The sequence below is a fragment of the Lutjanus erythropterus genome, chromosome 17 (genome assembly GCF_056507025.1).
Source record: "Lutjanus erythropterus isolate fLutEry1 chromosome 17, fLutEry1.hap2, whole genome shotgun sequence".
NCBI classification, from domain to species: domain Eukaryota; kingdom Metazoa; phylum Chordata; class Actinopteri; order Lutjaniformes; family Lutjanidae; genus Lutjanus; species Lutjanus erythropterus.
The window spans coordinates 3,572,051-3,593,788 of record NC_139333.1 but is presented as its reverse complement, the minus strand read 5'-3'; the positions used below and the strand labels follow the sequence as shown (position 1 = coordinate 3,593,788).

General features: G+C 38.8%; 1 protein-coding gene across 2 annotated transcripts in view; it reads right to left on the bottom strand.

The window, feature by feature from the left end:
• Positions 1–21,738, bottom strand: part of ca10a (carbonic anhydrase 10 (inactive)a) — a 344,554-nt gene that overhangs the window by 306,063 nt on the left and 16,753 nt on the right. The window lies entirely within an intron of this gene.

Sequence of the window (21,738 nt, the reverse complement as noted above, 5' to 3'; positions counted from 1 at the left end):
TACATTAAAACTAAGGCAACAAGACTGTTTTGGAAATGTAAGGAGTAGAAAGTACAGATATCCATCCATCCATCTTCAACCGCTTATCTGAAATCTGGTCATGGAGGTAACAGTTCCAGCAGGGAAGATATTTGTGTTAAAATGTAGGGAGTAAAAAGTGATCAGAAAAATAAAAACTTAAATACAGATACCTGAAAACTCTACTTGAGTACAGTAACAATGTATTTGTACTCAGTTATGACCCTTTTTTTCTGTGACTTTGTACTTCTTTGCTTCCATTGTTATTGTCTTTATGGTAATTTATCGAACACTCACAGCTAAACAGCACGGCCAATATTTTTCTATTCTGTTGTGTACAGTTACATTTACATACAGTATAGCTAAGCTTACTGCTGAGTAGTAAATATACTGTGATGATGGTGAAGCACTTCATCAGCTACTGGATGTTTTCATTGTGTTTTATGAAATAAAAGCTCAGCAGCAAGAATTATAATGAGTGGTCAAGGAGAACAATAGCATACAGTGTTATTGGGTGTATGTGTGTTGTATGGGTGGTACTGCAGTGTGTGTAAGTGAGAGCCCTTGGGATTCCAGCTACTGTAAGTAATAATATAAAGGAGATTTGGAGGCCTGTGGACATGATCCTCTTACAAGCTCCTGACAACAATACAGATACAATTCTCCCTCTCTCTTACTCACATTCTGCACATGTGCACTGTGATGGAGGCTATAATAACACAGCTGCCGTTCCCGACACACACACACACAAAAACAAAGAATAAAACACCCTTTCTGGATTGATATGCCCGCTATCCCCGTTATTTCAGTCTAATTAGAGTGAATGTGGAACAATTTTATCACCATCAGTTTTCGACAAATTGCTGCTGAGATACTACAATGATAAATTCTGTGAGGTAAATTGAACCTTTCATGATCCCTGTGGGAAAAACTGAGCTGCTGCAGCAGCCGAACAGCAGCACTAATTACAACAAAATATATTACGAGGAAAATGAAATTGAAAAATGTGTGCAAATATATGAATTACCCATTTATGCAAGATGTAGCAAACCAGAAAGAAAATGAATGCAATATACAGTATGACCAATGACTTTTTCAATGTGTAACCTAATAAAAAATATGTTTAATTAATACATTAATTTAAAAAGTTATTAACAATTTATCAAGATAAAATATTGATATTTAAATAGTCTTGTCTTTATTAGTGAAAATATATCAATTGTATTATTAGTTAGCGCACATTGCTATATCAGATGACTAGTGTATTTCAGGAACACTGTGAGACATGGAGTCAAATAAAATTTCCTTCTTTTTTGTCTGGTTATGTCTTTTATATTGTTTTTTTTTTCCTGTCACATCTTTGTCCTCATGTTACATTGTTATTACTTGTTACATTACGATTTTTGTCTCATCTTTTTAGGATACATTTGTCTTTTTCTGTCAGTTCAATTATTTAAACAATTTAGTGCATCTTTTTTGTCTTGTTACGTCGATTTGTTCTCGTTACGTCTTTATCATCTTGTTACATTGTTTATAGTCTTGGGACATCTTGTTTGTCTTGTTATGTTTTTATTACATTGTTTTCCATTTTTTTGTGACTTTTTTTGTTAATTTATTTTACCAATTTGGATTATTCATAATTTTTCCCTAGTTTACCGGTAGAAGATGATGTCTTTTTGACCTGTATATTGTCATTGTGTGTCCTTTTCTGTCTTGTACCCCCTCCCAGTTTGTTTTGATTTAGGGGTAGCTTCACTATTACATTGTGTGTTCTTGACTGTTCCTGTAACAACAACCTAAATATAAAATAATAAAATGAATTTAAATGTAAAAAGCCTTGTAAATTTTACTTTCAGTCACTTATTTATGAATCTTCCATATCAGTATCTCATAACTTATTTTCTGTAGTATTTGTGTTTTGTGGCTTTCTTTAAATGGTGACTACATTTGTGTTTTTCTTCCACCTTTTTTCAAATGGAAACCCAGGAGTTTTATATGTAGGTCAGGTCAGGTGGGAGGTTGAATATATTTACTATCAACACTGACTGTACATCCACATGGAAAGTGCAGAATTTTATAGGAAATGTGGAACCTAAAAATTAGGCTAAATAAAGTCCAAACCACAAAGCAGCAGCAGGAGCACTGATTGGCTAGTTGTTCTGTAGTATGAGTCATGTGTGGGCTCAGAGCAAATGAGTTCATGGATCATTGAAATGCAAATGTAATTATTCATTTCATATGTATGTTTTGTGTAATTAAATCAATATCAACTAAATTAAGCATGAAAAATTGCGTGGTGGCAGACACTGACTCCTCATAACCATGCAGGCTTCTGTCATCACTGGGTAGGAAGTGATAACAACTGGTAGCCAAGAGATGAGACGTAATCACTTCCTGTGGCTGATCAGAAGAGTGTGGGGGAGAAAGAAGCAGCATAACAAGCACTGTCCCATTTCTCACAATGTCTGGCTGTGGCCCCAAAACACACTTCCTGACATCAGCAGAAAGGAAATGCCTCCGATCTATAAAGGGAAATGCAGACGAGACGCTGAAGGAGGTGGGATAGGAGGAGGAGGAGTTGATGGATCGCCATTTTCCATTTTATTGGGTCCCAGACTTCTTTAGATAGACAGTATAGGCACAGTGCAATAAAGGTATGATGTTTATCAGTTAAGTAGAGTGAGAGCTAGAAGATGAATGGATGCTGAATACTAATCAGGAAGTATTTTAAATGCTTTTCTACATTTGTCGATATGACTGTTCCACTGGAAATGGAAAATAATTAAAAACTGACTTAAATGTATGATGTGGAAATAACAGTTACAAGCTACTACAAGGATGAGTCACAGGAAGTCAGGTGTCATTTCTACAGGGGACCTGGTGGAATTACATTTTGATGTGCCATCTAAGTATAAAAAGCAAGAAAGTCAGTGTATAGAGGAGGCAGGTTGGATGGTAGTATACTTTCCTAAGTAGTTTTGTTGCCTAAACTTAACGAAGAAGGTTTGGTACCTAAATCTAACTAACAAGTTTTGGTGCCTTAACCTAACAAAGTACTTTTGATGGTTAAACCTGACTAAGTAGTTGTGGTGCCTAAACCTAATAAAGTGGTTTTGGTGCCTAATCCCGACTAAGGAGCTCTTTTGTCTATTCATAACCAAAACATTTTGGTGCCTAAACCTAACTTAGAATTATTTTGTCTATACATAATAGAGATGTTTTGGTGCCTAAACCTATCCAAGTAATTTTGGTCCCTAAATGTAACCAACTAACTGTGGTGCCTAAATCTAACTCAGTAGTTTTGGTGCCTAAACTTAACAAAGTAGGTCTGATGGCTAAACCCGACTAAGTAGTTGTGGTGCCTAAACCAAATCAAGGTGTTTTGACACCTAAACATAACCAAGTAGATTTGGTGCCTAAATGTAACTAAGAAGCTTTTTGTCTATGCATTACCAACCAGTTTTGGTCCCTAAATCTAACCAACTAATTGTGGTGCCTATACCTAACCAAGTAGTTTTGGTACCTAAATCTAACTAAGTAATTTTGGTGCCAAACCTGAATAAGAAGCTATTTTGTCTATACACAACTAAGATATTTTGGTGCCTAAACCTAACCGAGTAATTTTGGTGCCTAATCCCAACTAAGAAGTTTTTTCTCTATACATAACCAAGATGTTTTGATGCCTGAGCCTAACCAAACTGTGACCATTTCATAACATTAATCATGAGATGGTAGGTCCACTACAACAAAGTTGTAGTCATATATGTTGTTTTGGGAGTCATTGTTAAATGGCCTAGTATGTCATTTAGGTAAAAGGATGTGGTTTTATATATCAAGTTATGCTTATGCATGGCCAAGGAATCTGGTTTCTCCTGCAGAAATCTAACTGTGCTCATCGTGTGCATGACAACACAATGCAGTAATGGTACCAGCAATGTTCATTTAATGCCCTGAGATTTGTGTTAGCTCATCCCAGCAGGCAATGCAGAGCAAGCTAATCAATTACTTAAATGTGAAGCTACTGAAAAGAACACTGGTAAAGTAACAATCAGAGAGTCAATAAGAAAAAATCAATTATGTTCAATGTAAATTTAAATACCCATGTTAAACCCGGTGTTATTGGTCTGCAGCTCCAGCAGAGTGCAGGTTTAGATTGCCATCTGTCAACTGTGTACATGTCTTGACTCTAAGTATAGAAGCTCACAGACAGGCCGGGCTCAGCAGATGACAATCTGCTCTTCTTGTCAATTCCTTCCAAATGACATATTTCAAGACTGTGACTGGACCCAATGTAAATGTGTACTTTGTGTTTCTGCCAGCCTGACACAATGTCAGCCCTCATACAGACCTGTATAGACTCTGCTGTCAGCACTTTTTGTCAGATGACCCTAATTAAATGGCAGAAAATGAAGGAAACTGTACAACAGTAAGCAGATAACATCACTTGATTCAAGAAAAGTGTGGAAATGAGCTGATTTGCAGTGCAAACTGGTCAAACTTTAAGTGCTTATACAGTGAGCAGAGCTGGGATATATTGGAAAGTATCACTGAGATGATGGTTTATAGATATATAGATCGTTTCTCCATTACAGTGTCAGAGGGCATCATTACACATTAAACAGCAGTACATTTATCTAACAGCTTCTAATTGCAGCCAATATGGGGGAGTCGCCTTAAATGTAAATCATTACAGTCATCACACACTCGTCCTCACATAAGCATCTCTGAGAGTGGCAGCTGGAAAACCTTTTAAGCACTAAGCAAGTAAAAATTAAAATCCAGGGGTGTTTTTTTATATAAAGTTGCGTTTGTATGTCGTGGAGCTAAACTCCACACGGTTGTCTGCATCATTTTCACATCATGCATGCTAGTTCTGGTCTGTATGGAACACCCGACCATGTGCGCCACCAGCGTCTTATTTTTAACACAATATTTCAGGGGTCAGTGCACAGTTACACAGGGTCTCCACCAAAAATTTCATGTACCAGACTTTATAGGGTTAAGTGTTTTGTGATAGCAAACACATGTATGTTGTTTGCCTGACAATATTATACATGGAGGTAAAAGAAAAAAATCTGAGTAAGAGAGAAAAGTGAAAAATGTTAGAATTATATCACCTAATTAACTCTCCACCACATTTCTGTTTATATTTACCTCCCTCAGCCCTTCTGTTCTCCCCTTTCTTCCCCCACGTTTTACTCCATGTTTATTTTTATCCCTTCTTCTTTCTCTCTACAATGTGTCTTTAACTTCCTGTATGCTTTCTTTTTCTTGTTGTGTTAAATAAAACAATAAAATCACCTCTCTTTTCATCAGTCTTCTTGTTTCCTTCTCTTGGTTCCTTTTCCCTTTCTTTCCATGTTATGTCCACTCTTTTCTTATTTTTCCTTTCATTCCTTCCTTACTTCAATTTTCCATGTATATTTCTCCCTTTTCCTTGTTCTAATTACCTGACACATCTTTCTCAAATACTATGAATACATCACTTATATCTTTGCTTCAGTGCTTTATTATCCTTCCCTCCCTCTAGTCTTATATTTAGAATTAGTTACATCTTCATTTTTTCTTTCCATCCTCACATCTTTCCTAATTATTTCCTCACATCATTTCCTCCATTTTACCTTTGCTCTTTTTTGCCTTCTCCTTCTTTTTCTTTAGTTTGGATTAAATTTTACTCTTAGCACTTTCACTAAAGCAGGAATTGTAACAGTGTTTTCCATATTTCTACTTCAGCTTCAGTGAAGTATACAAGTATTTCTTCCTCTGCAGTCTAAAGCCTGGAGTCTTGTACCTGCCACCTGACTAATAAATACTTAATTGACATCCCAGAACCAGCAAAACCAATTTAAAGTACATGTACACTGAGACAAACCCAGAACCACTTGAGACATCCTCCATTCATCACTCGGTCCTAAACAATAGCACGCTTAGCTGAGGAGTTGTTTTGAAACCTCCTCTAAAGCCGTATGACGGATCTGCTTGGCCACAGCCTCTTACTGACCTGAATCCTATTTAGCACAGCAGCGGCCCATTTCATCCTCATAGTTGGGAGTCTGGCAGCCAGCCCCCGCTAACCTCCCATAAAGCCAAAAGAGAGCTCGACTCTGTAAATAAACAGTTCATTTTCATATAATATCCAAACTCTGCCATTAATATTCATTGAAGGGCACAAGCAATCCTGAAGCCCATCCATGCAGAAAGAGAGAGGGAGGGAAGGATGGAGGGGAGTGACAGGGAGCAGGACAGGTACAGGACAGGCTGGCACCGAGAGAAAAAAAAAGGGGGGAGAAAGAGAGAAGGAGAAGAAAGACAGATTGGAAAAGACACCGAAACAAAACTGAGAGTGGCGGTGTGCGTCCATAAATGAAACTTGACCTTGCCAACAGCTGTGCTTACTGACTTATGAGACAATTATCTCTCACCAAGCTCCTATTGGTGCCTCTCTTTAATAGCCCCAGCTGTGTGTGTGTGTGTGTGTGTGTGTGTGTGTGTGTGTGTGTGTGTGTGTGTGTGTGTGTGTGTGTGTGTGTGTGTGTGTGTCAGGCAGGGCATATTTGCCTCTGTGTCACAAAGTGAAAGATTTGGACCCTGAAGACTGAATCAGACCAAAGCAATTGGTTTTCTATCTAAAATGCAGTGGGCAATATGCTGTCCTACTCTGTCTTCATGTGCTGCTTCAGGAGACACCGGTCACTCAAGCTACTTTCCATCCAAATATAATGCTAATTTATTACCAAATTCCAAGAAAATCTACAAAAGAAAATCCAAATTAAGATATGATTACATCTAATATAGTGATATACCACTAGAATGACCTTAAGTGTCATTTATCTGTCATGATAAATACCACACCAAGAGTGGTTTGATTTTCGGTTTTGGGTGAACTATCACTTTAAGTCACGTGCTTCATATAAGTTACGATTCACTGCACTTTGCACTTTTCAGCGTTTCGACCTCGGCCAAGCATTACGACTTTTTGCAAAAACTTGAGATTGTTTTTTGCATTCTAACGCCCTTTTTTTTCTCTCTCTCTTTAAAAACAAATTTTGAAAATGTGCATAAAATGAGGTGGATGGAAGCCCACATTCATCAAACACAAAAATTTTACCTGTAATCCTGCAATTTGCTTTTGGATAATATTCACAAAGACACGCTAAACTGCTGTATCCACCCAAAATGTGTTGTATCAGCTTTCTCACCCATTTTAACTTGTATTTTAGAAGAAAATTAAGTTTAAACTTTCATACGTCTCACACCACAGGTTTTGAGTCCATCAACTATTAATAAAACTCCAGCTAAGCTACCTGCTAAAGTTAGCTTCATCACTAAACTGTGTGGAATAATAGAGTTACAGCTACTCAAACTACGCTAAGCTAGTTATTCTCCATCATGATTGTATTTAGTGACTTCCTCACTTAGTTGTGTAGAAAAAGTAAATGAATGAGGCTACCAGGACTGTCGATTTATCAAATTTAATATTTTTCAATAACTCATACTGTAGGGAAATCAATGAGGAAATCTAGTTTACTCTTTGACAGAGTGCACCGAGTGTAATGAGGGTTGTGGTTCACGTTTTAGCTCTGTTCTGTAGTAACTGCAGATTTTACGGTACATTCTGTTTGTGTGCTTGATGCCATTTTTATCTGTCACAGACTCACACACCCCGTGTTCTGAACCATTATTCTCCTTTGACATTAGCAGTAGTTGCTGGCATACCTATAACTGAAGTGGTGTTAGCTCTCAGTAACAGAGAATGTGTTGGTCCCACAGTCCCTCAATTAACAAGACGCAGCCTCTGTTACGGTTGACAGCCATGATTGATTGTGACTGTATTAGGCTACATCAGTGTAAACAGCTTGTATCAGTTTCAGCGCTGCATTGATTGCTGTGAAGGAGCGAAGATTGTTATCTCTGCTATAATGAAGTGATTTTTTTTTATGGTATGTCTGTTTCAGTCACCTTCAGTAGAGTCACGAATACACATGCTAGTTACACAAGGATCTGATGGGTCGGGTCTGTGTGAATAATGGTCTGTTTGTCCTTGTGGGATAATTATTTTGTGCCTATTATCAACGCATACAGGACATCATAACCTGCTTATATCATATAATACTGATGGAGGCTGCTGATTGATTTGAGTTAAAGTGACCATGAGTTTTGCAACATGAAAAATGACACTGTGGTTAAAAGCAATGTCTTATTTTTCTGCAAAAAAATTACATTTTCTTTGAAACACTTGGGTCAAAACATATTTGTGTCTAGCAGAGGTGCAGACACACATGACTTGGACTTGAGTCAGCCTCAGTTTATAATTTTGATGACCCCACTTGTCGAAAAAGAATTGCAACTGTATATAAATGAATGTATGTATAGTATATATAAGTATATATGTAAGCATATGTAATGATATATAGAAATTAATATAAATTAAGTTCCCTTAATTTCCTGAATCAATTAATGTTACAAGTGTCCACTTTGTTTGAACCAAAGACAGCATCAAGTTCCGGGAGAGAACCATGAAGAACTAACTCCAGTTGGAAAAAAAAATGTTCTGAAGATAATTTAATTCACGTACAAAAACAATCCAGTGGTCAACAAAAACCTATGTTTGATATTTGGAGTTCCACAAAGCGTGATAAGTCAAGGCTCCACTGTTTAATTGGAATTAAAGGAGGCAAATAGTCTATTATGACTTATTTAGGACTTAAAACTCAAGGTTTAGGCTGTCTTTACTTGGGTCTTGACTTGGACATTGCCTCTTTTGACTGGGACTTCAGTCAGGACTTGTCTGTCTTGGTTTGAGATTTCCCTGTTTTGATTTGGGACATGAATTGGGACTTGGTGTCTCAGCTAGTTTGGATCATAGGTGATAATGACATTCTTAAAATGTTCTTAAAATGGCATTACATTTGGCAAAGAATACATTATTTATTGAGTCCTTTAAGCTCAAAGTTTAGGACTTGGGACTTGTCAATTTTGACTTGGGACTTGTAAGTCTGGACATGGGACTTGACTTAGAGCTTCCCAGTCTTGATTTCTGATGTGATTCATGACTTGTCAATCTTGACTTGGGACTTGCCTTTCTTGACTTAAGCCTTGACTTGAGGTTTGCCTGTCTTGATTAGGAACTTGACTTTGGACTTAAGTACAAAGACTTGAGACTCTCTTGTGACTTGGAAAAGACTGGTCCCACTCCATGGTGTCATGAATTTAAGTTTGGATCATGGGTGACAATGACATTAGGATTTGGGGCATGAGATAGATATACTATTTTTAGGGCTGCAATTAACTATTATTGATTAATGTAGGAATTGTTTTTTCTCAGTTAATCAGTTCATATCATCTATAAAATAACATTTTCTAAAAAAGTCAAAAATGCTGTTCTTATTGCTATTCTTAACTTTCATTATAACACCACCTTACCGAAAGATCAAACCTCTGGTCACACTACTGTGCTCACAGAATTTGGTTACTTATATACTCAGGTGAGAAAACAATGTGTGAATGTTAAAGCCAACATTAAAGTGGTTAAAATCAAAGTTCATATAATATCATCTGTGTGATGGCTGCAGAAAAACTGGCAGCGATAGGGAGGATAACCACAATATATTTTTTACCCACCCAGTGTTGGTCTGTATTGCTAATTTCACTTTTTCTGATGTGTGTTTTGTAGTCAGTTTTGAAACAGGTTTTACAGATTACACAGCTTGAAGACTTGTATTTTTTGGGGGGTTGTGTTCACTGTGACTGACAGGTTTTTTCAGAATTCTAAACTAAGAGAGGACTCCCGTCTCTCTTTACCCAAGTTTCCTGGCTCCAAAACAAACAGTGACAAGATGGCAGCAGCTGTAAACCTACATCCAGGCTTGAACATGTCCCTTCAGAAACCTGGTAGTGACGTTCCAGACACTGCATCCTTTTTTGTAACACTTCCCCAAATCTGACTGAAAACATATTTTCAGGCAAACAGAGGGATGCAGGCATGAACACAGAGTGAGAATTACTATTTAAACTTCCCATGAAAACATATTGCACAATATTGTTTCTGGCCTAACAATGCTAAAAAAAATATAGATATTCTTGTGTATATATGTTTTTTCAGAATTTGTCTGTTTGAATCATCCTGCACTCAGGGGCATACGCTAAATTTGCATCCATTGAAATGCTTTCTCTGTAGTGAGTCTGGGGGCCAGGTCTCACTGTACAAAAACACAACTGTATAACTGATTTGGGTGACACTGAATCATATTTTCTGAAGAAAATATTTTATGGTCCTCCTGCTGCTCAGCTTGGTGATTTAGTTACAGGGCCCAATTTAGTCTCCTAATTAATCATAGCTGTGTTTTGGGTGTAACTTGAGTGACACCAATCAGTGTCATCACCCATTCCCTTTAATAGCTGGGAGTGCCTGCCTGCAGCATATTTAAATGACGAATTTGGCAAGTTGGAAAAGCAAACAGAGATGAATTGACCTGTTTGTAGTGATTTGGGCACTGCGGGTCACAAAATTTATGATTAGTGGAGGGGCTGCAGGTGGGTGAACAGGATGGACCACTGCTCCCTGTCCTAATTGTGTGTGCACTTTACGTACAATCCGAGTCACACAAGGATGACTGCTGTGACATTACAGCACACATGGAAACGTTACTACAGTCTGTTAATTGCTGAAAGGAGCCTCTCTGATCATTAAAGTGAACTGCCTATGTAGTCTAATCTTACTGTCTGAATAATGCACTCTTTAAATAGCAGGACAGTGGTTCTGCTGCCAAGCAACGTGCCAGCAATGCGCCTGACCACACCTCATTTTAAGACCAAAACACCCATGTGCGCAAGTACACAACGTGGGCACTGGGCAAGACAGTGACAACTGTGTTGGTCAGAAAATGACAGCTGTGTTCCACTGTGATACTTTGCACTGGGAAGAAGAGTTTCCTGGTAGAAAGATAAGGCTAGTTTTAGCAGCTTACTTGTTGCTGTGACTGTTAGCCATCAACTTAGTAGCCTCCCATTGAACAAAGCCACCAAGACTGACAGGGAATATAGTACAAAGATCGTTTACGAAGTTCCCTGCTGGACAGATAACTTTACTGGTTGCTAAAGTAGCTTGGCTAAGTGCTAACTGTTGTTAGCTTGGTCATCCATTACTTAGGCCCAAGGTGCTATGAGCCAAATCCAGCAAGACAATCAATTCAGCACAGTAGACTATTTCCTGTCATCAACATGGCGTGCATTGGTCTTGATACCTGTCTTAATCCTGGTGCAGTTGTGTCCACTGGAAGCTCTCAGTCCAGAAAGCGAGTATTTAAAAGCTGAAAGAACCGCTCTCCCTCCTAGCATTATATCTGAGGACTGCTGTAGCTGCACAGTGGGGGGGGACATAACCTAGATTCAGCACTACTGGATCCTGTGAACGCCAATCGATGTCCGTAACAAGTCCCTCCGTAACTGCTTGTTTTTACTGGAAACACTAGCCGTTTCATGGGGAACTTTAAATGTTAAAAAAGGTTCCATACTGTACGTTTAATATCACAGTAGCTGTATTTGATAGAGCTTCTCAGCCCAAACTGAACTCCCTAAACACATAATCCAATATCAGATAAGAGAAACTCTCTCACCACTAATAGGCAAAGTTGGGTCAACAGACTGGTGTTCTTTTACACATGCTATCAGGAGGGTGTCAGTGGAGTATTCAGCAGAGCCACAGAGAAGTGTCTGAGCGTTTATGGATCGCTGATCACACCGAATCTGCCTCTGACAGGAACACTCTCTTTCTGTTTGCCCACTTCCTCCACTCTGCCCCACTTCTCATCTCTAAAACTTTGTCACTATTTTGTCGCCGAAAAAAGAAGAAACGCATTATTTTGTTGTGTTGAGCCAGAGAAAGGAGAGGTGAAGCGGAGAATGGGAAGCGCCCATCAATAATTGAGGGGGGTTTAGAGGGGGTGAGTACCTTTGTCCTCTGTGGCCTCAGATTCCATTGAGCTGAAAGCCATAAAACCCTGTGTACCTGTGCCAGTGACTAGACACTGTACTTACCACAGTGTGTAACAGCTCGGCTACAGGCCGCTCTGTCTCAGCAGACAGACACACACACACACACACACACACACACACACACACACACACACACACACACACACACACACACACACACACACACACAGACAAGAATAGCTCTGGTGAATGCAGTGCCCTCACAGTTTACCACACTTAGTCATTCAACCATTGTCTAACACAGAACATGGACACAGTACAACTTCAAACACATAAACTCACTTTTTTTTACATAAGAGAGTTTGGCTGCCTTTGAAGTCAGACATAAAAACCTTAAGACATGTTAATAATAACTGAAGTTATACAATACACAAGATGGTGAAATAGGGTTACTGAGGTGTTTAATGAGATGAAATCAATAGCATGACAACAATGTAAGATCACAGTGGCTACACCTTTATATGGACTATTGAATGTTACTGTACTGATGAGTATGGAAGTGTATTGCTGTCAGTCTTGGGGACTAAAGGATTATGTGTAACTGTATTCCTATACAGTTACAAAAAGTAAGATTTACATTTAGTAAATAAGTTACATTTAGCAAAAATGGGGATTATTAGCAGGACTACCATTTTGGTTAAAATAAAGAATGATATACTACTGTGTATAGTGTGCACACAGTCCAACCACTAACATTAGTGACACAGGCCAACCCCCAACTTTAGCTATGCAGACCAAGCGCTAACGTTAGATACACAGACCAACTGCCAACATTAGTTACGTAGACTAAGTGCTAATGTTAGCTACACAGAACAACCACTAACATTACCTACACATAACAACTGCCAACTTTAGCTACACAGACTAAATGCTAACATTGGATATGAACGACTGCCAAGATTAGCTACACAGACCGAGCACTAATGTTAGCTACACAGACTGTCTGCCAACATTAGCTAAACAGTACAAATGCCAACTTTAGGTAATGTTAATGGTTGTTTTGTGTAGCTAACATTAGTGGTTGGTCTGTGTAGCTACAGATAACAATTACCAGATTTAGCTCCACAGATCAGCCGTTAATGTTAGACACACAAACCAACCACCAACATTAGCTACAAAGACCATCTGCCAATATTAGGTACACGGCCCAACCACTAACAATATAGGTAACCCAAAAGTAACAGAAAGTAATCAAGTTACATTACTTTAATATTGTAATATTTGTATTAGGTTACTGACTACATTTTTTAAATAAGTAATTATCAGAATACATTTTTAAAGTAACCCTCCCAACTCAGATTGCTGCCACGCCAGAAAAAAACAAAAACAATAGCAGATCAATATCACATGAAAATGTTGTTATATACAAGATGTATAAACAAGATGGTTTATTGTTATGACAACATTTTAGCATTATGGTGAGATATTTTTCATGTTTCATGTTTGTCAATTTAACAATGAAGGTTATTGTCCAAAATAATATCAGGGCACGGAAACAGTAAACTTTGACTAGAATTCGGAATAATTGTGCATAATTATAAATTCAAAAGAAAAAGTAAACACAAAAAGAGCAAAATATATGTATATATTAAACCTGAATTATGAAAAAAGATCATATATAAAACACAGTTTAAAGCTAACATAAAAAACATCTGGAATATGTCTTGTTAAAAAGAAAAAGTTTTCATATCTGACAACATGTGGACACTGATATGGCTGTGATGTGACAATAGCAGGTCGACTGATATATTGTTCGGGCTCCAGTTATGACAAGATATGTTCACACTATTACATGTAAGATATTTTGATGTTATAACAAAAAACTTTTCTTGCTATAACAATATAACTTCAATCTTGTTATAACTTTCATGTTATGTGATAAATATTGTGATAACAAACTGTTCATGTTATACTGTTATAACATGTTATCTTAACATATGTAATCACATTACAATATGAAACTTTTCATGTTGTAACAAGATAAATAGTATACTGTTATAACAAGACGTGAGAAACAACAAACGTTCTAACAATAAACTTTTCATGTGATAACAATAGTGATGCATTTTTCTTTTCCTACTGTGGCAGTTGTAGTTGAGTACCTGATACATTTTCAGTAACTGCCTCTTAAAGGCCAACTCAGAACTGTTGACTGCTGGGAAACGGGCCCTTAATTCTGAGTTTTCTCTCTTTTTATTTACAACCTCATGGCAGACTCACAACATGTTAGCTCAGCACGCCAGAGCTTATTTTCAGAATTGTCTACTCAGAAGTACCATAATTTGGCATGTGAATACTCTACCTGTTTTCTGAAAACGAAATACCATTTGAAATAGCTTTTTTTTTATGTCCAAAGCTTTTCACTACACCTCAGATATCTGTATATGGATTAAACAGACAGAGTGCCAGTGTTCTATGAATGTAAGAAGTATGTTTCTTACTTCCTGTGGGTTAGTACTAAAAAAATACTGACACCATTATGCTTTGGGGCTTTTAAACAGAAAGTGTAACTTTTCCACAGACTGAGGAAGTTATCTATGGACAGAACTTAATGCCATATTAATGACCTCATTCAGACTATAATTGTGAACTGTTGATGTTGGGACTTCTGACAGATACAATTTCTCTGACTTGGCAGAAACAACCACAGAACAATTGACAATCAATAGCATAATGGCTGCAAAATAACCCTCGCTGGCACGTACATCTAAATCAAATACACTCAAATCATTCAGCAGAAAAAAGAGACGGTGAATCCAGACACAAACAGTATAATGTCTGGTTTGACTGGGTAAAGGAAAATTCTGGTGCTAACTTTGCTGATTATCACGTTAAGGTGAGAAGTAACTAAGTACAAATACTTAGTTACTGTAGATTTTTCGGGTATCTATACTTTACTTGCATATTTATTTTCCTTACAATGCTTTACTCCCTCCCTTGAACACAAATCTCTGGATTTTTTCTACTCCTTATATTTTCAAACAGGATTGTAACTTTAGTTTTGATGGATTTCAGGGGGATTATTGATTAATTCTATTCTGCATCATTGCAGAACCTCTTCCAAGCATCAAGACTGATTTCAACCTAAATGGATGGAACAATAACACAGAAAAGACAAAGTCTTGGTGTATTCATCTGTGCATATCAAGCATGGCAAATGTAACAAGACAAAAAAGATGAAACAAGACCAAAATAACAAAACACCTTATGAAACATGACGACAAAAAAGCTCCCAAGTATCCCTGTCAGTGTTTAAAAAAACATCTGAAAAACTCTTTGTAAGAAAAATCCTAGAGCTGCCATTAGTAAAGAGCTATGTTTTTTGAGATATTTGTGTTATGGAAGGATTGTTTTGTGTGGATATATATATTTTTTGTTGCTGTTGTTTTTTTTTCTTAGTTTTTTCTGCCTGTATCATTTTTTTTCTATTGCTTCTTTATTTGTTTCATTTTTTTCTTCTTTTCTTTTTAGTGTGTTCGCATTTTGATTTTGTTCAATTTATAACAGGGTGGGACCCACAATAAGGCGCTAAGGTTTTTATTCTCTCTTGCACACTGATTATTTTTTATATTGTTTTGTTTTTTATGTTGTTGTGTTTGTCTTTAAGGTTTATGTTTTTTGAGATATTTGAGTATTTTGGTGATTGTTCTGTGTGGATATATATCTTTTATTGTTGTTTTTCTTAGTTTATTCTGTCTGTATCATTTTTTTTCCTCTTTTCTTTTCATATGATCTATTTGTGTGAAACTTATGCCATTAAAAAAGAGACATAAGGTCTAAATATTTAGACTTGAAATCATAATCCGTAACTGTAATTTTCTAATATTTATAACTGGGGGAGACACATAAGGCTTGTCGGCTTTTACTCCCCTTTCCACATTCTTGTGATCATTTATATTGTTTTAGTTTTTTAATATGAACCAAATAAAATTATATTACATTAAAAAATCAAATCACTTTCACTCTGCACCACATACACCTCTTAACATTTTAAGACCTGAACAAAGAAGTATGTCTGCTGTGTGTTGGGGCTGAATGATTTTGAAAAACTATCAAACTGTGATTATTTTGACTGATACTGCATTGCGATATTATATGCTACATTTAGAGGTAATGGTAATTTTTACATCTTTATTCTTATTTTGATTGAAAAATATGTTTAAATGACTCTAGTGTGCCTTTTTTCCTCTGTCTGCAGAATCTGATTTGGAGAACAGCGACATTCATTCATTCGAAAGTTTTTCGATACACATACAAATATTGCACAAACTGCTGAAAGCTAAACTATGATTTCAATAAAACTTTGATTAATCGTGCAGCCCTGGTGTAAAAACCACTGGTATAGTGTGTCAACACCAGTGCAGATTCTTCCAGAAGAGCCGGTGACATGGAAAAACAAACACCTCCTGAGCTACTGTGACAGAAACAGAGAAGAGAGAGTGAAGCCTGGATAAACAGCAGCTCTCTGTATCAGCCACCCACTTACTGTAGAACACACTCACTTACTCCCTCACACAAACACGCTCTATTCCCATTCCTGCTGCAGGACACACATCTGCACAGGATTATCAGATTAGCAGCTGGAGATTTGGCTCCCCTGACAGGGCCTGTGTGTGTGGTGCCGAGTGAATTGGGGCACTTGGATGTTGCGTGGACCCGCGATGTGATTGGCGCTCATGAAAATTCGCCGTCCACCTGCAGCACGTCACCGCCGACGCTGCAGTTTGCCGTCTTCCTTCCTTCTTTTCCCGTTCCCGCTCCTCTCTGCCAGGCCCCATCACCGACTTACTCATTTTGCTCTTTCTGGCTGCGTCAATCCTTCACAAATACACAATTGGATACACACACCCGCACATGCACACACACACACACACACACGACTAAACACTCCCCATCCCATCTCTCCGTGGTAAATTACAGCTGGCGTGGAGGTCGTCTCACTCCAGCTGGCTGATAGACTTCAGATTCCTGAGCAGCAGATGTGATGAGCTACGGCTGCTTGGGGACGGCCAAGGTGGTCATTCACACACACACACACACACACACACACACACACACACACACACACACACACACACACACACACACACACACACACACACACACACACACACGCACGTGCTCACACACACATTTGTGCTGCTGTATACATGTGAGGACTTCATATTGACATGATCTAATCTCAAATCCTGAAATAAATTCTGAACCCAAGTCCTAATTTTAAACTGATCACTGAGCTGGGTAATAAAATGAGTCCTCATACAACATCGAAATGATAATATAGGGCCGCCAAAAGTCCACATGACTGTTCTGAAAAGCAGGCGGATTGCAGGTAACAGGATTTTGAGTTGTGGGCCAAGTAAGACATTTTGTGGATGTCATCTTGGATTTTTGGGAAACACTTGCTGGGAACTTTGGACACGTAGATGGTGGATGCTGCAAGGACTTATATCAGCCCTGTGTATCTGGTGAGTCAGACTAGCGACCCAGCATCACCAAAGCATGTAATAGACCCAGCGGTCCATGTTGTCAGTAGCGCTGTGATGATAACTGCATTACTGCATTATCATAACTGCTGGCAGTCAGGGCCCGAGCGGAGGCCCTCCCCTCAGCTCTCCTGGCTTTGCCAACCGATAGGTAGCGAGACTGAGACACCCTGTCTGCTCCAGTTGCCTGACCATGCAGCCTGTCGCTCGGTCGCAAGCTCTGCTGCAGATACAATTTTGATGCCTATCGTGCAGCTGAGCTCATTACTGGCATCATTTATTTTGAAGGTTAATGCTGAGATCAGTGCACTGATCTCAGCATACACCCTCAGCACTGTGACACACAAGTCTAAAACGCAGCCTCTGATTGGTCACAAGACTCAGCCCAAGGCATTTTGGGACTGCCACTGAATGGCACACAACATACTAATGCTAACATGCTTAACTTTAGCCTTTCCAGCTTAGCTTACTTCAGGGCTGACCCCGTCACTTTTCCAGAGGTTGGACAACAACAGACAACACTTTTCTTGGTGTTGAGAAGCTGCAGTGTTTCTTAACTGACACACTATAACCTGAACTGTACATTTACTGCCAGGTTGAACGCTTGCTGCTCCGCTGTGAGCTGCCAGTCTGTCGCTCCCTCACTTTCACACTGGCCTATTCCTTAAAGGAGCAACACTACAATTAGGACAATATGTTTCAATCAGATCCAATAAATAGCAATTATTAAAAAAGTCGTGGTAAATCCCACCATCCCACAGGACTTTGTTACTTTGTTGCTGTGGTAAGAAAATATGCATACTGTCACGTTTTGCCTCCAGTTAGTTGTAACACATATTCAGCATCTGGTTACTGAACCAAATTCATGTGCTTACATGTGGTGTATTGGTCTATTTGGTCTGTTGAACATATAAAATATTGATGGGAGCAGAAATAAGTTTGTGAAACTAAAAACTAATTTGTGAAGGTTAGGGAGAGATCATGGTTGTGGTTAAAAGAAACATAAATCATTGTCAGGGGTTAAGAGGCTTTGTTGCTCTATAAAAACATTACGCCACCTCTCTACCTGCGCTTCTGAGCAGAGACAGTCATTATTAGCGCGACCAGAAGAGGTCAGCGGGTCAGGCAAATATAAAGGTAAACTGATACATTTGAACAAACGGTCAATGCATAATGTTTTGGTCAGGACAGTCTTTTTCTATTAGAGGAGCCGAAGCGGCTGAAGGTGAAGAGAGGGTCACATATCAGCCATGCAGACATATTTACTGTGCACACAGACTAAATGTCAAGCAGTTTGTCATTTGTTGGAAAAATTGCTGAGACCTCTCTTCACAAGCAGTGGCCACCTGCATTTATTATTGTCAGCAAAGACGCAAAGCCTGAGGAAAGTTGATGAAAGATGAAACAAACACATCTTCAAGTGTTCAGCCAGAGACAAACAAAGAGAAGTGAAAAAGTCTGAGATGAATGGGGAGAGTTTCTAGACAATTAGTGTATGAAAATTATAGAAACTTGCAATCATGGGTGGAAACAAGCAATACGTTTTTTTCTTTTCCTCATTCTATAACATGTTTATTTAAGTTCTGCAAGAAAAATCTTTGCTTTTCTTAAATCAACCATGACTCCAGACCTAACAAGATTCATCCTAAATGTCTACAGCGTTATGTAGCATTGCATCATTTGAAATGTGTCAGTTGACGCCCACAGCACACATCAGACATGTCATAAAGACAGACGGATATACAGATTGATCGAAGCAAATGTGATAAAACTGACTGAGTGTCTGGAGAGGTGACACATATTTATACTGGAAAATGGGACAGTGGCGCATCCTGACACATGTCAAAAGTTTGCACTAGACTTTTTTTGGACAGCCAATATATCCTTTAATTCCAACCATTTGGAATAGCTAGTAGTAGTTGTATTAGAAATAGCAGGTGCTAATTGTCTGTATATGTATGGGAGCGCACCTATGACATGCGCATGCATGCAAACGCACGCTTAAATTGTGGCTGGTTTCAGGTCAAGTAACCACTGTTCCTACAGTGGAAGGATTCCATAGATTTGTCAACTACAACTACGCACATGTGCAAATGTTAGAGTCTCTCTCTCTGCTGTGATTGCAGGCAAGGGCGGATCTAGAGAAAGATTCATGGGGTGGTAAGAGGTGACACATAATAAAGCAATTAATGCAATTTTAATTGCAAACAATAACATATATCAACATTTGCATGGAAGAGCCCCCAAATGAATATATTATTGTGACACTTGAGCAAGCCATTGAATACAAGAATCTACAGGTGGCAATAAAAAGAAATAAATTGCTTAATTTTCATATCTTGAAAGATTTTTCCACACGTCTGTTTTTCATTGAACAGAAGCCCATCACCTGGCCTAATGTGTGGCCAGAATAGGTCATTAAATCATATGCACTGAGTGATCAGCCACAACTTTTCACATATATATATTCTGAACAAGAACAGTCCAAAACTGGGGTGGCAGCTGGGGTGGCAAGGCGTTTTTTAGGGAGCAACTGCCACACCATGCCACCCCTCTAGCTCCGCCCCTGATTGCATCTGTCAAGTGGAAACAGTTGCCTGTCACTGCAAAAAGTTTGCTCTGTCTGCAGGGGGCCATGCTCTTTAGTGGTGATGCAACAATTTTTGTAGCTTTTCCATCCATACTGTTTTGCCCCACCTTGTGGTCATTCATTAAAGATATCAACATTTTGGTCTTTATACATGGTTGAATGATAATTCATGCTAGCTACTTGGGCTGTGGATAAAACAAGTTTGTGGACGTCATCTTGATCGACATGTTTCACTTTTTATGAACCAAACAAGTGATTAATGAAAATACTCGTTAGCTGCAGCCCAAATCTGCACTCTTGTAGAATTGAGGACCAATCAAAATGACTTTCACAACTGTTGGTGCTCACAGGTGTAGCAAAAGGGCCGCACGCACGCACGCACGCACGCACGCACGCACGCACGCACGCACGCACGCACGCACGCACACACACACACACACAGTGACCAGACGGTCATGCAGAAGTGTTGTGGGCAGAGATTCAAGCAGAAACACACTGCAGGCGCCATGTGCCGCTGGGGTTTGCAGCATGAGATCCATCCACTCCGAGCAGAGGAGGGAGTGACTGCAGGCGTCCTTAGTAACACGGATGTTTGCTTGGTGGCATATGGCCGGCTGGTGGAGACACGTGTTATTGTCACGAATACACCAAAGGCCCCTACCCTGTGATTTCATCATCCCATTTAAATTTCTAAGCCTCCCCGAGGCCACGTTTTCCTCTGAAGGTAACGTGTGATTATCTGTGGTGGTCACAGTTGCTCACAAAATGAGGTTCAGCAGGGGAAGCGGAGCCGCTAATGTGCCTCTGTCCCTGGAAGCAATCAGGTGTTGATATTACTTTGCCTTGGAGCGAGTACTCGGCTTGCACAGCTTGTTTTGAAAATTTCAAGTAATGCGCGAGGTGGGGACTTCATTACCGCCTTTGCAATCTCAATGCTACTTCTACAGAAGAATTCAATATTGAATTTTATAAACTTTCAACACTGTCATCAAACATGTTCTGCAAGCTGAAATTCCATTTTCAGCTCCGGCTCCAGAGGGCAGAAAAGGAAACACGCAGATTGGTTAAAAGAGGAAGGAGAAAGAGGACGAGTAAAGCAACTGAAAACACTCCCAGCTCCTAAACAGGTTGTCAAATTCTGGCACAGGAGACAGACAGACAGACAGCCAACTGACATAAAAAACTGCTGTGCAAAAAAAGGAATGCTGCTGTAGCACTATAGCTGACAACACAAAAGTCTATTTAGCATGCCAGGGTGAATTCTCAAGTTAAATTCCTGTTTATGCTGAGCAGGAGAACAATAAAAGTGAAAACGCAGAGGAAACTGTGCATTGTGTTTCAGAGCTGCATGATAAATAAGCATTAGGCACATAGTCATTATTTAAGGGGAGTGTGTGCAGTAAGCTCTCCTCCAGGGACCACATGGAAAATTAAGTCATTTTTACTGCTTTCACAACTTTTAAATATCTACTAATTAACTTCTTTAATAATGAAATATGTGGTTTATTTCAAAGAGTTCTTATAGTTTGCACTGCAGTGGGCAAAAGAAGTAAAATGTATAAGTAATCTGTTATGTTTTGAACTTAACTTTATTGATTAGCATAGTTTTGCTAATGTTGCAGAGAGCAGGGCCATTTCTAGCTTTTTGGG